This window comes from Lissotriton vulgaris, chromosome 2_2 (genome assembly GCF_964263255.1).
Source record: "Lissotriton vulgaris chromosome 2_2, aLisVul1.2, whole genome shotgun sequence".
NCBI classification, from domain to species: domain Eukaryota; kingdom Metazoa; phylum Chordata; class Amphibia; order Caudata; family Salamandridae; genus Lissotriton; species Lissotriton vulgaris.
In genome coordinates, this window is record NC_141688.1 from 24,252,955 (window position 1) to 24,270,059 (window position 17,105).

Below are 17,105 nucleotides of genomic sequence, written 5' to 3' on the forward strand. Positions count from 1 at the left end.
CAATGGGAACAGTCCAGCCCGAACTGCAAGGCCAGGTCCTCCCTGAACTAGAAACAAGCATCCTAGGACCGGATTCGGGGTTTTACCCGTCTTCAGTCAGGATAGCTTGACTTCAGTGACATGGAGAGCAAGGGACCCACGCCTGGGCATCTACCTCCCACTCGGTATGACAAATGCAAAAACAACAATTGATGGACAGAATGCAGAACAATGTCCTACATTCCCCCCAGTACAGAGATCTGGGCCTAAATCCTTTGTTTTTTTGCTCACCATGCCATTCCAGTTTGAACCCAGCCATATGCAAATCAGTCTTGACCCTGTGGCCAATGGGAACAGTGCAGCCCGAACTGCCATGCCAGGTCCTCCCTGGACTGGATACAAGCATCCTAGGACCGGTTTCCGTGTTTCACCCCGATTCAGCCAAGATAGCGTGACTCTAGTGGCATGGCGAGCACCGGACCCACGTCTGGGCATACCCGTCCCACTCAGGAAGACAAATGCAAAAACAACAATTGATGGACAGAATGCAGAACAATGTCATACATTCACCCCAATACAGAGATGTGGGCCTAAATACATAGTTTTTTGCTCACCATGCCATTCCAGTTTGAAGCCAGCCATGTGCAAATCAGTCTTGACCCTGTTGCCAATGGGAACAGTCCAGCCCGAACTGCCAGACCAGGTCCTCCCTGGATGGGAAACAAGCTTCCTAGGACCGGTTTCGGGGTTTCACCCCAATGCAGCCAGGATAGCTTGACTCCGGTGGCATGGAAGGCATGGGACCCACGTCTGGGCATACCCGTCCCACTCTGGATGACAAATGCAAAAACAACAATTGATGGACAGAATGCAGAACAATATCACACATTCACTCCAGTACAGAGATCTGGGCCTAAATCCATTGTTTTTTTGCTCACCATGTCATTCCAGTTTGAACCCAGCCATAAGCAAATTAGTCTTGACCCTGTGCCCAATAGGAACAGTCCAGCCCGAACTGCCATGCCAGGTCCTCCCTGGACTAGAAACAAGCATCCTAGGACCAGTTTCGGGGTTTTACTCCTCTTCAGGCAGGATAGCTGGACTACGGTGGCATGGAATGCACGGGACCCACGTCTGAGCATACCCGTCCCACTCTGGATGACAAAAACAACAATTGATGGACAGAATACAGAACAATCTCATACATTCACCCCAGTACAGAGATCTGGGCCTAAATCCATCGTTTTTTTGCTCACCATGCCATTTCAGTTTGAACCCAGCCATATGCAAATCAGTCTTTACCCTGTTCCAATGGGAACAGTCTAGCCCGAACTGCCAGACCATGTCCTCCCTGGACTAGAAACAAGCATCCTAGGACCAGTTTCGGGGTTTTACCCCTCTTCAGGGGTCACAGGTCTGGGTATACCCGTCCCACTCAGGATGACAAATGCAAACACAATTGATGGACAGAATGCAGTACAATGTCATACATTCTCCCCAGTACAGAGATTTGGGCCTAAATCCATCGTTTTTTTGCTCACCATGCCATTCCAGTTTGAACTAGCCATATGCAAATTAGTCTTGACTCTGTGCCCAATGGGAACAGTCCAGCCCGAACTGACAGGCCAGGTCCATCCTGGACTGGAAACAAGCATCCTAGGACCAGTTTTGGGGTTTCACGCCTCTTCAGCCAAGATAGCTTGACTCCAGTGGCAAGGAGAGCACGGACCCACGTCTGGGCATACCCGTCCCACTCTGGATGACAAATGCAAAAACAACAATTGATGGACAGAATGCAGAACAATATCATACATTCACCCTAGTACAGAGATCTAGGCCTAAATCCATCGTTTTTTTGCTCACCATGTCATTCCAGTTTGAACCCAGCCATATGCAAATCAGTCTTGACCCTGTGCCCAATGGGAACAGTCTAGCCCGAACTGCCAGACCAGGTCCTCCCTGGACTAGAAACAAGCATCCTAGGACTGGTTTCTGGGTTTCACCCCTCTTCAGCTACGATAGCTTGATTCCAGTGGTAAGGCGAGCAGGGACCCACGTCTGGGCATACCTGTCATACTCGTGATGACAAATGCAAAAACAACAATTGATGGACAGAATGCAGAACAATGTCACACATTCACTCCAGTACAGAGATCTGGGCCTAAATCCATTGTTTTTTTGCTCACCGTGCCATTCCAGTTTGAACCCAGCCATAAGCAAATTAGTCTTGACCCTGTGCCCAATAGGAACAGTCCAGCCCGAACTGCCATGCCAGGTCCTCCCTGGACTAGAAACAAGCATCCTAGGACCAGTTTCGGGGTTTTACTCCTCTTCAGGCAGGATAGCTGGACTACGGTGGCATGGAATGCACGGGACCCACGTCTGAGCATACCCGTCCCACTCTGGATGACAAAAACAACAATTGATGGACAGAATACAGAACAATCTCATACATTCACCCCAGTACAGAGATCTGGGCCTAAATCCATCGTTTTTTTGCTCACCATGCCATTTCAGTTTGAACCCAGCCATATGCAAATCAGTCTTTACCCTGTTCCAATGGGAACAGTCTAGCCCGAACTGCCAGACCATGTCCTCCCTGGACTAGAAACAAGCATCCTAGGACCAGTTTCGGGGTTTTACCCCTCTTCAGGGGTCACAGGTCTGGGTATACCCGTCCCACTCAGGATGACAAATGCAAACACAATTGATGGACAGAATGCAGTACAATGTCATACATTCTCCCCAGTACAGAGATTTGGGCCTAAATCCATCGTTTTTTTGCTCACCATGCCATTCCAGTTTGAACTAGCCATATGCAAATTAGTCTTGACTCTGTGCCCAATGGGAACAGTCCAGCCCGAACTGACAGGCCAGGTCCACCCTGGACTGGAAACAAGCATCCTAGGACCAGTTTTGGGGTTTCACGCCTCTTCAGCCAAGATAGCTTGACTCCAGTGGCAAGGAGAGCACGGACCCACGTCTGGGCATACCAGTCCCACTCGGGAAGACAAATGCAAAAACAACAATTGATGGACAGAATGCAGAACAATGTCATACATTCATCACAGTACAGAGATCTGGGCCTAAATCCATCGTTCTTTTGCTCAGCACGCCATTCCAGTTTGAACCCAGCCTTATGCAAATCAGTCTTGACCCTGTGCCCAATGGGAATAGTCCATGCCGAACTGCCAGGCCAGGTCCTCCCTGGACTGGAAAAAAGCATCCTAGGACCGGTTTCGGGGTTTCACCCCTCTTCAGCCACGATAGCTTGACTCCAGTGGCTAGGTGAGCAGTGACCCACATCTGGGCATACCCGTCTCACTCGGGATGACAAATGCAAAAACAACAATTTATTGGACAGAATGCAGAACAATGTCATACATTCACCCCAGTACATAGATCTGTGCCTAAATCCATAGTTTTTTTGCTCAGCACGCCATTCCAGTTTGAACCCAGCCATATGCAAATCAGTCTTGACCCTGTTCCCAATGGGAACAGTCCAGCCCGAACTGCAAGGCCAGGTCCTCCCTGAACTAGAAACAAGCATCCTAGGACCGGATTCGGGGTTTTACCCGTCTTCAGTCAGGATAGCTTGACTTCAGTGACATGGAGAGCAAGGGACCCACGCCTGGGCATCTACCTCCCACTCGGTATGACAAATGCAAAAACAACAATTGATGGACAGAATGCAGAACAATGTCATACATTCCCCCCAGTACAGAGATCTGGGCCTAAATCCTTTGTTTTTTTGCTCACCATGCCATTCCAGTTTGAACCCAGCCATATGCAAATCAGTCTTGACCCTGTGGCCAATGGGAACAGTCCAGCCCGAACTGCTATGCCAGGTCCTCCCTGGACTGGATACAAGCATCCTAGGACCGGTTTCCGTGTTTCACCCCGATTCAGCCAAGATAGCGTGACTCTAGTGGCATGGCGAGCACCGGACCCACGTCTGGGCATACCCGTCCCACTCAGGAAGACAAATGCAAAAACAACAATTAAGGGACAGAATGCAGAACAATGTCATACATTCACCCCAGTACAGAGATGTGGGCCTAAATACATCGTTTTTTTGCTCACCATGCCATTCCAGTTTGAAGCTAGCCATGTGCAAATCAGTCTTGACCCTGTTGCCAATGGGAACAGTCCAGCCCGAACTGCCAGACCAGGTCCTCCCTGGACGGGAAACAAGCATCCTAGGACCGGTTTCGGGGTTTCACCCCAATGCAGCCAGGATAGCTTGACTCCGGTGGCATGGAAGGCATGGGACCCACGTCTGGGCATACCCATCCCACTCTGGATGACAAATGCAAAAACAACAATTGATGGACAGAATGCAGAACAATATCATACATTCACCCTAGTACAGAGATCTAGGTCTAAATCCATCGTTTTTTTGCTCACCATGTCATTCCAGTTTGAACCCAGCCATATGCAAATCAGTCTTGACCCTGTGCCCAATGGGAACAGTCTAGCCCGAACTGCCAGACCAGGTCCTCCCTGGACTAGAAACAAGCATCCTAGGACTGGTTTCGGGGTTTCACCCCTCTTCAGCTACGATAGCTTGACTCCAGTGGTAAGGCGAGCAGGGACCCACGTCTGGGCATACCTGTCATACTCGTGATGACAAATGCAAAAACAACAATTGATGTACAGAATGCAGAACAATGTCACACAATCACTCCAGTACAGAGATCTGGGCCTAAATCCATTGTTTTTTTGCTCACCATGCCATTCCAGTTTGAACCCAGCCATAAGCAAATTAGTCTTGACCCTGTGCCCAATAGGAACAGTCCAGCCCGAACTGCCATGCCAGGTCCTCCCTGGACTAGAAACAAGCATCCTAGGACCAGTTTCGGGGTTTTACTCCTCTTCAGGCAGGATAGCTGGACTACGGTGGCATGGAATGCACGGGACCCATGTCTGAGCATACCCGTCCCACTCTGGATGACAAAAACAACAATTGATGGACAGAATACAGAACAATCTCATACATTCACCCCAGTACAGAGATCTGGGCCTAAATCCATCGTTTTTTTGCTCACCGTGCCATTTCAGTTTGAACCCAGCCATATGCAAATCAGTCTTTACCCTGTTCCCAATGGGAACAGTCTAGCCCGAACTGCCAGACCATGTCCTCCCTGGACTAGAAACAAGCATCCTAGGACCAGTTTCGGGGTTTTACCCCTCTTCAAGGGTCACAGGTCTGGGTATACCCGTCCCACTCAGGATGACAAATGCAAACACAATTGATGGACAGAATGCAGAACAATGTCATACATTCTCCCCAGTACAGAGATTTGGGCCTAAATCCATCGTTTTTTTGCTCACCATGCCATTCCAGTTTGAACTAGCCATATGCAAATTAGTCTTGACTCTGTGCCCAATGGGAACAGTCCAGCCCGATCTGACAGGCCAGGTCCACCCTGGACTGGAAACAAGCATCCTAGGACCAGTTTTGGGGTTTCACCCCTCTTCAGCCAAGATAGCTTGACTCCAGTGGCAAGGAGAGCACCGGACCCACGTCTGGGCATACCAGTCCCACTCGGGAAGACAAATGCAAAAACAACAATTGATGGACAGAATGCAGAACAATGTCATACATTCATCACAGTACAGAGATCTGGGCCTAAATCCATCGTTCTTTTGCTCAGCACGCCATTCCAGTTTGAACCCAGCCTTATGCAAATCAGTCTTGACCCTGTGCCCAATGGGAATAGTCCAGGCCGAACTGCCAGGCCAGGTCCTCCCTGGACTGGAAAAAAGCATCCTAGGACCGGTTTCGGGGTTTCACCCCTCTTCAGCCACGATAGCTTGACTCCAGTGGCTAGGTGAGCAGTGACCCACATCTGGGCATACCCGTCTCACTCGGGATGACAAATGCAAAAACAACAATTTATTGGACAGAATGCAGAACAATGTCATACATTCACCCCAGTACATAGATCTGTGCCTAAATCCATCGTTTTTTTGCTCAGCACGCCATTCCAGTTTGAACCCAGCCATATGCAAATCAGTCTTGACCCTGTTCCCAATGGGAACAGTCCAGTCCGAACTGCCAGGCCAGGTCCTCCCTGAACTAGAAACAAGCATCCTAGGACCGGTTTCGGGGTTTTACCCCTCTTCGGTCAGGATAGCTTGACTTCAGTGGCATGGAGAGCAAGGGACCCACGCCTGGGCATCTACCTACCACTCGGTATGAAAAATGCAAAAACAAGAATTGATGGACAGAATGCAGAACAATGTCCTACATTCCCCCCAGTACAGAGATCTGGGCCTAAATCCTTTGTTTTTTTGCTCACCATGCCATTCCAGTTTGAACCCAGCCATATGCAAATCAGTCTTGACCCTGTGGCCAATGGGAACAGTGCAGCCCGAACTGCCATGCCAGGTCCTCCCTGGACTGGATACAAGCATCCTAGGACCGGTTTCCGTGTTTCACCCCGATTCAGCCAAGATAGCGTGACTCTAGTGGCATGGCGAGCACCGGACCCACGTCTGGGCATACCCGTCCCACTCAGGAAGACAAATGCAAAAACAACAATTGATGGACAGAATGCAGAACAATGTCATACATTCACCCCAATACAGAGATGTGGGCCTAAATACATCGTTTTTTGCTCACCATGCCATTCCAGTTTGAAGCCAGCCATGTGCAAATCAGTCTTGACCCTGTTGCCAATGGGAACAGTCCAGCCCGAACTGCCAGACCAGGTCCTCCCTGGACGGGAAACAAGCTTCCTAGGACCGGTTTCGGGGTTTCACCCCAATGCAGCCAGGATAGCTTGACTCCGGTGGCATGGAAGGCATGGGACCCACGTCTGGGCATACCCGTCCCACTCTGGATGACAAATGCAAAAACAACAATTGATGGACAGAATGCAGAACAATATCATACATTCACCCTAGTACAGAGATCTAGGCCTAAATCCATCGTTTTTTTGCTCACCATGTCATTCCAGTTTGAACCCAGCCATATGCAAATCAGTCTTGACCCTGTGCCCAATGGGAACAGTCTAGCCCGAACTGCCAGACCAGGTCCTCCCTGGACTAGAAACAAGCATCCTAGGACTGGTTTCTGGGTTTCACCCCTCTTCAGCTACGATAGCTTGATTCCAGTGGTAAGGCGAGCAGGGACCCACGTCTGGGCATACCTGTCATACTCGTGATGACAAATGCAAAAACAACAATTGATGGACAGAATGCAGAACAATGTCACACATTCACTCCAGTACAGAGATCTGGGCCTAAATCCATTGTTTTTTTGCTCACCATGCCATTCCAGTTTGAACCCAGCCATAAGCAAATTAGTCTTGACCCTGTGCCCAATAGGAACAGTCCAGCCCGAACTGCCATGCCAGGTCCTCCCTGGACTAGAAACAAGCATCCTAGGACCAGTTTCGGGGTTTTACTCCTCTTCAGGCAGGATAGCTGGACTACGGTGGCATGGAATGCACGGGACCCATGTCTGAGCATACCCGTCCCACTCTGGATGACAAAAACAACAATTGATGGACAGAATACAGAACAATCTCATACATTCACCCCAGTACAGAGATCTGGGCCTAAATCCATCGTTTTTTTGCTCACCATGCCATTTCAGTTTGAACCCAGCCATATGCAAATCAGTCTTTACCCTGTTCCCAATGGGAACAGTCTAGCCCGAACTGCCAGACCATGTCCTCCCTGGACTAGAAACAAGCATCCTAGGACCAGTTTCGGGGTTTTACCCCTCTTCAAGGGTCACAGGTCTGGGTATACCCGTCCCACTCAGGATGACAAATGCAAACACAATTGATGGACAGAATGCAGAACAATGTCATACATTCTCCCCAGTACAGAGATTTGGGCCTAAATCCATCGTTTTTTTGCCCACCATGCCATTCCAGTTTGAACTAGCCATATGCAAATTAGTCTTGACTCTGTGCCCAATGGGAACAGTCCAGCCCGATCTGACAGGCCAGGTCCACCCTGGACTGGAAACAAGCATCCTAGGACCAGTTTTGGGGTTTCACCCCTCTTCAGCCAAGATAGCTTGACTCCAGTGGCAAGGAGAGCACCGGACCCACGTCTGGGCATACCAGTCCCACTCGGGAAGACAAATGCAAAAACAACAATTGATGGACAGAATGCAGAACAATGTCATACATTCATCACAGTACAGAGATCTGGGCCTAAATCCATCGTTCTTTTGCTCAGCACGCCATTCCAGTTTGAACCCAGCCTTATGCAAATCAGTCTTGACCCTGTGCCCAATGGGAATAGTCCAGGCCGAACTGCCAGGCCAGGTCCTCCCTGGACTGGAAAAAAGCATCCTAGGACCGGTTTCGGGGTTTCACCCCTCTTCAGCCACGATAGCTTGACTCCAGTGGCTAGGTGAGCAGTGACCCACATCTGGGCATACCCGTCTCACTCGGGATGACAAATGCAAAAACAACAATTTATTGGACAGAATGCAGAACAATGTCATACATTCACCCCAGTACATAGATCTGTGCCTAAATCCATCGTTTTTTTGCTCAGCACGCCATTCCAGTTTGAACCCAGCCATATGCAAATCAGTCTTGACCCTGTTCCCAATGGGAACAGTCCAGTCCGAACTGCCAGGCCAGGTCCTCCCTGAACTAGAAACAAGCATCCTAGGACCGGTTTCGGGGTTTTACCCCTCTTCGGTCAGGATAGCTTGACTTCAATGGCATGGAGAGCAAGGGACCCACGCCTGGGCATCTACCTACCACTCGGTATGAAAAATGCAAAAACAACAATTGATGGACAGAATGCAGAACAATGTCCTACATTCCCCCCAGTACAGAGATCTGGGCCTAAATCCTTTGTTTTTTTGCTCAGCATGCCATTCCAGTTTGAACCCAGCCATATGCAAATCAGTCTTGACCCTGTGGCCAATGGGAACAGTGCAGCCCGAACTGCCATGCCAGGTCCTCCCTGGACTGGATACAAGCATCCTAGGACCGGTTTCCGTGTTTCACCCCGATTCAGCCAAGATAGCGTGACTCTAGTGGCATGGCGAGCACCGGACCCACGTCTGGGCATACCCGTCCCACTCAGGAAGACAAATGCAAAAACAACAATTGATGGACAGAATGCAGAACAATGTCATACATTCACCCCAATACAGAGATGTGGGCCTAAATACATAGTTTTTTGCTCACCATGCCATTCCAGTTTGAAGCCAGCCATGTGCAAATCAGTCTTGACCCTGTTGCCAATGGGAACAGTCCAGCCCGAACTGCCAGACCAGGTCCTCCCTGGACGGGAAACAAGCTTCCTAGGACCGGTTTCGGGGTTTCACCCCAATGCAGCCAGGATAGCTTGACTCCGGTGGCATGGAAGGCATGGGACCCACGTCTGGGCATACCCGTCCCACTCTGGATGACAAATGCAAAAACAACAATTGATGGACAGAATGCAGAACAATATCATACATTCACCCTAGTACAGAGATCTAGGCCTAAATCCATCGTTTTTTTGCTCACCATGTCATTCCAGTTTGAACCCAGCCATATGCAAATCAGTCTTGACCCTGTGCCCAATGGGAACAGTCTAGCCCGAACTGCCAGACCAGGTCCTCCCTGGACTAGAAACAAGCATCCTAGGACTGGTTTCTGGGTTTCACCCCTCTTCAGCTACGATAGCTTGATTCCAGTGGTAAGGCGAGCAGGGACCCACGTCTGGGCATACCTGTCATACTCGTGATGACAAATGCAAAAACAACAATTGATGGACAGAATGCAGAACAATGTCACACATTCACTCCAGTACAGAGATCTGGGCCTAAATCCATTGTTTTTTTGCTCACCATGCCATTCCAGTTTGAACCCAGCCATAAGCAAATTAGTCTTGACCCTGTGCCCAATAGGAACAGTCCAGCCCGAACTGCCATGCCAGGTCCTCCCTGGACTAGAAACAAGCATCCTAGGACCAGTTTCGGGGTTTTACTCCTCTTCAGGCAGGATAGCTGGACTACGGTGGCATGGAATGCACGGGACCCACGTCTGAGCATACCCGTCCCACTCTGGATGACAAAAACAACAATTGATGGACAGAATACAGAACAATCTCATACATTCACCCCAGTACAGAGATCTGGGCCTAAATCCATCGTTTTTTTGCTCACCATGCCATTTCAGTTTGAACCCAGCCATATGCAAATCAGTCTTTACCCTGTTCCAATGGGAACAGTCTAGCCCGAACTGCCAGACCATGTCCTCCCTGGACTAGAAACAAGCATCCTAGGACCAGTTTCGGGGTTTTACCCCTCTTCAGGGGTCACAGGTCTGGGTATACCCGTCCCACTCAGGATGACAAATGCAAACACAATTGATGGACAGAATGCAGTACAATGTCATACATTCTCCCCAGTACAGAGATTTGGGCCTAAATCCATCGTTTTTTTGCTCACCATGCCATTCCAGTTTGAACTAGCCATATGCAAATTAGTCTTGACTCTGTGCCCAATGGGAACAGTCCAGCCCGAACTGACAGGCCAGGTCCACCCTGGACTGGAAACAAGCATCCTAGGACCAGTTTTGGGGTTTCACCCCTCTTCAGCCAAGATAGCTTGACTCCAGTGGCAAGGAGAGCACGGACCCACGTCTGGGCATACCAGTCCCACTCGGGAAGACAAATGCAAAAACAACAATTGATGGACAGAATGCAGAACAATGTCATACATTCATCACAGTACAGAGATCTGGGCCTAAATCCATCGTTCTTTTGCTCAGCACGCCATTCCAGTTTGAACCCAGCCTTATGCAAATCAGTCTTGACCCTGTGCCCAATGGGAATAGTCCATGCCGAACTGCCAGGCCAGGTCCTCCCTGGACTGGAAAAAAGCATCCTAGGACCGGTTTCGGGGTTTCACCCCTCTTCAGCCACGATAGCTTGACTCCAGTGGCTAGGTGAGCAGTGACCCACATCTGGGCATACCCGTCTCACTCGGGATGACAAATGCAAAAACAACAATTTATTGGACAGAATGCAGAACAATGTCATACATTCACCCCAGTACATAGATCTGTGCCTAAATCCATCGTTTTTTTGCTCAGCACGCCATTCCAGTTTGAACCCAGCCATATGCAAATCAGTCTTGACCCTGTTCCCAATGGGAACAGTCCAGCCCGAACTGCAAGGCCAGGTCCTCCCTGAACTAGAAACAAGCATCCTAGGACCGGATTCGGGGTTTTACCCGTCTTCAGTCAGGATAGCTTGACTTCAGTGACATGGAGAGCAAGGGACCCACGCCTGGGCATCTACCTCCCACTCGGTATGACAAATGCAAAAACAACAATTGATGGACAGAATGCAGAACAATGTCATACATTCCCCCCAGTACAGAGATCTGGGCCTAAATCCTTTGTTTTTTTGCTCACCATGCCATTCCAGTTTGAACCCAGCCATATGCAAATCAGTCTTGACCCTGTGGCCAATGGGAACAGTCCAGCCCGAACTGCCATGCCAGGTCCTCCCTGGACTGGATACAAGCATCCTAGGATCGGTTTCCGTGTTTCACCCCGATTCAGCCAAGATAGCGTGACTCTAGTGGCATGGCGAGCACCGGACCCACGTCTGGGCATACCCGTCCCACTCAGGAAGACAAATGCAAAAACAACAATTAAGGGACAGAATGCAGAACAATGTCATACATTCACCCCAGTACAGAGATGTGGGCCTAAATACATCGTTTTTTTGCTCACCATGCCATTCCAGTTTGAAGCTAGCCATGTGCAAATCAGTCTTGACCCTGTTGCCAATGGGAACAGTCCAGCCCGAACTGCCAGACCAGGTCCTCCCTGGACGGGAAACAAGCATCCTAGGACCGGTTTCGGGGTTTCACCCCAATGCAGCCACGATAGCTTGACTCCGGTGGCATGGAAGGCATGGGACCCACGTCTGGGCATACCCATCCCACTCTGGATGACAAATGCAAAAACAACAATTGATGGACAGAATGCAGAACAATATCATACATTCACCCTAGTACAGAGATCTAGGCCTAAATCCATCGTTTTTTTGCTCACCATGTCATTCCAGTTTGAACCCAACCATATGCAAATCAGTCTTGACCCTGTGCCCAATGGGAACAGTCTAGCCCGAACTGCCAGACCAGGTCCTCCCTGGACTAGAAACAAGCATCCTAGGACTGGTTTCGGGGTTTCACCCCTCTTCAGCTACGATAGCTTGACTCCAGTGGTAAGGCGAGCAGGGACCCACGTCTGGGCATACCTGTCATACTCGTGATGACAAATGCAAAAACAACAATTGATGTACAGAATGCAGAACAATGTCACACATTCACTCCAGTACAGAGATCTGGGCCTAAATCCATTGTTTTTTTGCTCACCATGCCATTCCAGTTTGAACCCAGCCATAAGCAAATTAGTCTTGACCCTGTGCCCAATAGGAACAGTCCAGCCCGAACTGCCATGCCAGGTCCTCCCTGGACTAGAAACAAGCATCCTAGGACCAGTTTCGGGGTTTTACTCCTCTTCAGGCAGGATAGCTGGACTACGGTGGCATGGAATGCACGGGACCCACGTCTGAGCATACCCGTCCCACTCTGGATGACAAAAACAACAATTGATGGACAGAATACAGAACAATCTCATACATTCACCCCAGTACAGAGATCTGGGCCTAAATCCATCGTTTTTTTGCTCACCATGCCATTTCAGTTTGAACCCAGCCATATGCAAATCAGTCTTTACCCTGTTCCAATGGGAACAGTCTAGCCCGAACTGCCAGACCATGTCCTCCCTGGACTAGAAACAAGCATCCTAGGACCAGTTTCGGGGTTTTACCCCTCTTCAGGGGTCACAGGTCTGGGTATACCCGTCCCACTCAGGATGACAAATGCAAACACAATTGATGGACAGAATGCAGTACAATGTCATACATTCTCCCCAGTACAGAGATTTGGGCCTAAATCCATCGTTTTTTTGCTCACCATGCCATTCCAGTTTGAACTAGCCATATGCAAATTAGTCTTGACTCTGTGCCCAATGGGAACAGTCCAGCCCGAACTGACAGGCCAGGTCCACCCTGGACTGGAAACAAGCATCCTAGGACCAGTTTTGGGGTTTCACGCCTCTTCAGCCAAGATAGCTTGACTCCAGTGGCAAGGAGAGCACGGACCCACGTCTGGGCATACCAGTCCCACTCGGGAAGACAAATGCAAAAACAACAATTGATGGACAGAATGCAGAACAATGTCATACATTCATCACAGTACAGAGATCTGGGCCTAAATCCATCGTTCTTTTGCTCAGCACGCCATTCCAGTTTGAACCCAGCCTTATGCAAATCAGTCTTGACCCTGTGCCCAATGGGAATAGTCCATGCCGAACTGCCAGGCCAGGTCCTCCCTGGACTGGAAAAAAGCATCCTAGGACCGGTTTCGGGGTTTCACCCCTCTTCAGCCACGATAGCTTGACTCCAGTGGCTAGGTGAGCAGTGACCCACATCTGGGCATACCCGTCTCACTCGGGATGACAAATGCAAAAACAACAATTTATTGGACAGAATGCAGAACAATGTCATACATTCACCCCAGTACATAGATCTGTGCCTAAATCCATCGTTTTTTTGCTCAGCACGCCATTCCAGTTTGAACCCAGCCATATGCAAATCAGTCTTGACCCTGTTCCCAATGGGAACAGTCCAGCCCGAACTGCAAGGCCAGGTCCTCCCTGAACTAGAAACAAGCATCCTAGGACCGGATTCGGGGTTTTACCCGTCTTCAGTCAGGATAGCTTGACTTCAGTGACATGGAGAGCAAGGGACCCACGCCTGGGCATCTACCTCCCACTCGGTATGACAAATGCAAAAACAACAATTGATGGACAGAATGCAGAACAATGTCATACATTCCCCCCAGTACAGAGATCTGGGCCTAAATCCTTTGTTTTTTTGCTCACCATGCCATTCCAGTTTGAACCCAGCCATATGCAAATCAGTCTTGACCCTGTGGCCAATGGGAACAGTCCAGCCCGAACTGCTATGCCAGGTCCTCCCTGGACTGGATACAAGCATCCTAGGACCGGTTTCCGTGTTTCACCCCGATTCAGCCAAGATAGCGTGACTCTAGTGGCATGGCGAGCACCGGACCCACGTCTGGGCATACCCGTCCCACTCAGGAAGACAAATGCAAAAACAACAATTAAGGGACAGAATGCAGAACAATGTCATACATTCACCCCAGTACAGAGATGTGGGCCTAAATACATCGTTTTTTTGCTCACCATGCCATTCCAGTTTGAAGCTAGCCATGTGCAAATCAGTCTTGACCCTGTTGCCAATGGGAACAGTCCAGCCCGAACTGCCAGACCAGGTCCTCCCTGGACGGGAAACAAGCATCCTAGGACCGGTTTCGGGGTTTCACCCCAATGCAGCCAGGATAGCTTGACTCCGGTGGCATGGAAGGCATGGGACCCACGTCTGGGCATACCCATCCCACTCTGGATGACAAATGCAAAAACAACAATTGATGGACAGAATGCAGAACAATATCATACATTCACCCTAGTACAGAGATCTAGGTCTAAATCCATCGTTTTTTTGCTCACCATGTCATTCCAGTTTGAACCCAGCCATATGCAAATCAGTCTTGACCCTGTGCCCAATGGGAACAGTCTAGCCCGAACTGCCAGACCAGGTCCTCCCTGGACTAGAAACAAGCATCCTAGGACTGGTTTCGGGGTTTCACCCCTCTTCAGCTACGATAGCTTGACTCCAGTGGTAAGGCGAGCAGGGACCCACGTCTGGGCATACCTGTCATACTCGTGATGACAAATGCAAAAACAACAATTGATGTACAGAATGCAGAACAATGTCACACATTCACTCCAGTACAGAGATCTGGGCCTAAATCCATTGTTTTTTTGCTCACCATGCCATTCCAGTTTGAACCCAGCCATAAGCAAATTAGTCTTGACCCTGTGCCCAATAGGAACAGTCCAGCCCGAACTGCCATGCCAGGTCCTCCCTGGACTAGAAACAAGCATCCTAGGACCAGTTTCGGGGTTTTACTCCTCTTCAGGCAGGATAGCTGGACTACGGTGGCATGGAATGCACGGGACCCATGTCTGAGCATACCCGTCCCACTCTGGATGACAAAAACAACAATTGATGGACAGAATACAGAACAATCTCATACATTCACCCCAGTACAGAGATCTGGGCCTAAATCCATCGTTTTTTTGCTCACCATGCCATTTCAGTTTGAACCCAGCCATATGCAAATCAGTCTTTACCCTGTTCCCAATGGGAACAGTCTAGCCCGAACTGCCAGACCATGTCCTCCCTGGACTAGAAACAAGCATCCTAGGACCAGTTTCGGGGTTTTACCCCTCTTCAAGGGTCACAGGTCTGGGTATACCCGTCCCACTCAGGATGACAAATGCAAACACAATTGATGGACAGAATGCAGTACAATGTCATACATTCTCCCCAGTACAGAGATTTGGGCCTAAATCCATCGTTTTTTTGCTCACCATGCCATTCCAGTTTGAACTAGCCATATGCAAATTAGTCTTGACTCTGTGCCCAATGGGAACAGTCCAGCCCGAACTGACAGGCCAGGTCCACCCTGGACTGGAAACAAGCATCCTAGGACCAGTTTTGGGGTTTCACCCCTCTTCAGCCAAGATAGCTTGACTCCAGTGGCAAGGAGAGCACGGACCCACGTCTGGGCATACCAGTCCCACTCGGGAAGACAAATGCAAAAACAACAATTGATGGACAGAATGCAGAACAATGTCATACATTCATCACAGTACAGAGATCTGGGCCTAAATCCATCGTTCTTTTGCTCAGCACGCCATTCCAGTTTGAACCCAGCCTTATGCAAATCAGTCTTGACCCTGTGCCCAATGGGAATAGTCCAGGCCGAACTGCCAGGCCAGGTCCTCCCTGGACTGGAAAAAAGCATCCTAGGACCGGTTTCGGGGTTTCACCCCTCTTCAGCCACGATAGCTTGACTCCAGTGGCTAGGTGAGCAGTGACCCACATCTGGGCATACCCGTCTCACTCGGGATGACAAATGCAAAAACAACAATTTATTGGACAGAATGCAGAACAATGTCATACATTCACCCCAGTACATAGATCTGTGCCTAAATCCATCGTTTTTTTGCTCAGCACGCCATTCCAGTTTGAACCCAGCCATATGCAAATCAGTCTTGACCCTGTTCCCAATGGGAACAGTCCAGCCCGAACTGCAAGGCCAGGTCCTCCCTGAACTAGAAACAAGCATCCTAGGACCGGATTCGGGGTTTTACCCGTCTTCAGTCAGGATAGCTTGACTTCAGTGACATGGAGAGCAAGGGACCCACGCCTGGGCATCTACCTCCCACTCGGTATGACAAATGCAAAAACAACAATTGATGGACAGAATGCAGAACAATGTCCTACATTCCCCCCAGTACAGAGATCTGGGCCTAAATCCTTTGTTTTTTTGCTCACCATGCCATTCCAGTTTGAACCCAGCCATATGCAAATCAGTCTTGACCCTGTGGCCAATGGGAACAGTGCAGCCCGAACTGCCATGCCAGGTCCTCCCTGGACTGGATACAAGCATCCTAGGACCGGTTTCCGTGTTTCACCCCGATTCAGCCAAGATAGCGTGACTCTAGTGGCATGGCGAGCACCGGACCCACGTCTGGGCATACCCGTCCCACTCAGGAAGACAAATGCAAAAACAACAATTGATGGACAGAATGCAGAACAATGTCATACATTCACCCCAATACAGAGATGTGGGCCTAAATACATAGTTTTTTGCTCACCATGCCATTCCAGTTTGAAGCCAGCCATGTGCAAATCAGTCTTGACCCTGTTGCCAATGGGAACAGTCCAGCCCGAACTGCCAGACCAGGTCCTCCCTGGATGGGAAACAAGCTTCCTAGGACCGGTTTCGGGGTTTCACCCCAATGCAGCCAGGATAGCTTGACTCCGGTGGCATGGAAGGCATGGGACCCACGTCTGGGCATACCCGTCCCACTCTGGATGACAAATGCAAAAACAACAATTGATGGACAGAATGCAGAACAATATCATACATTCACCCTAGTACAGAGATCTAGGCCTAAATCCATCGTTTTTTTGCT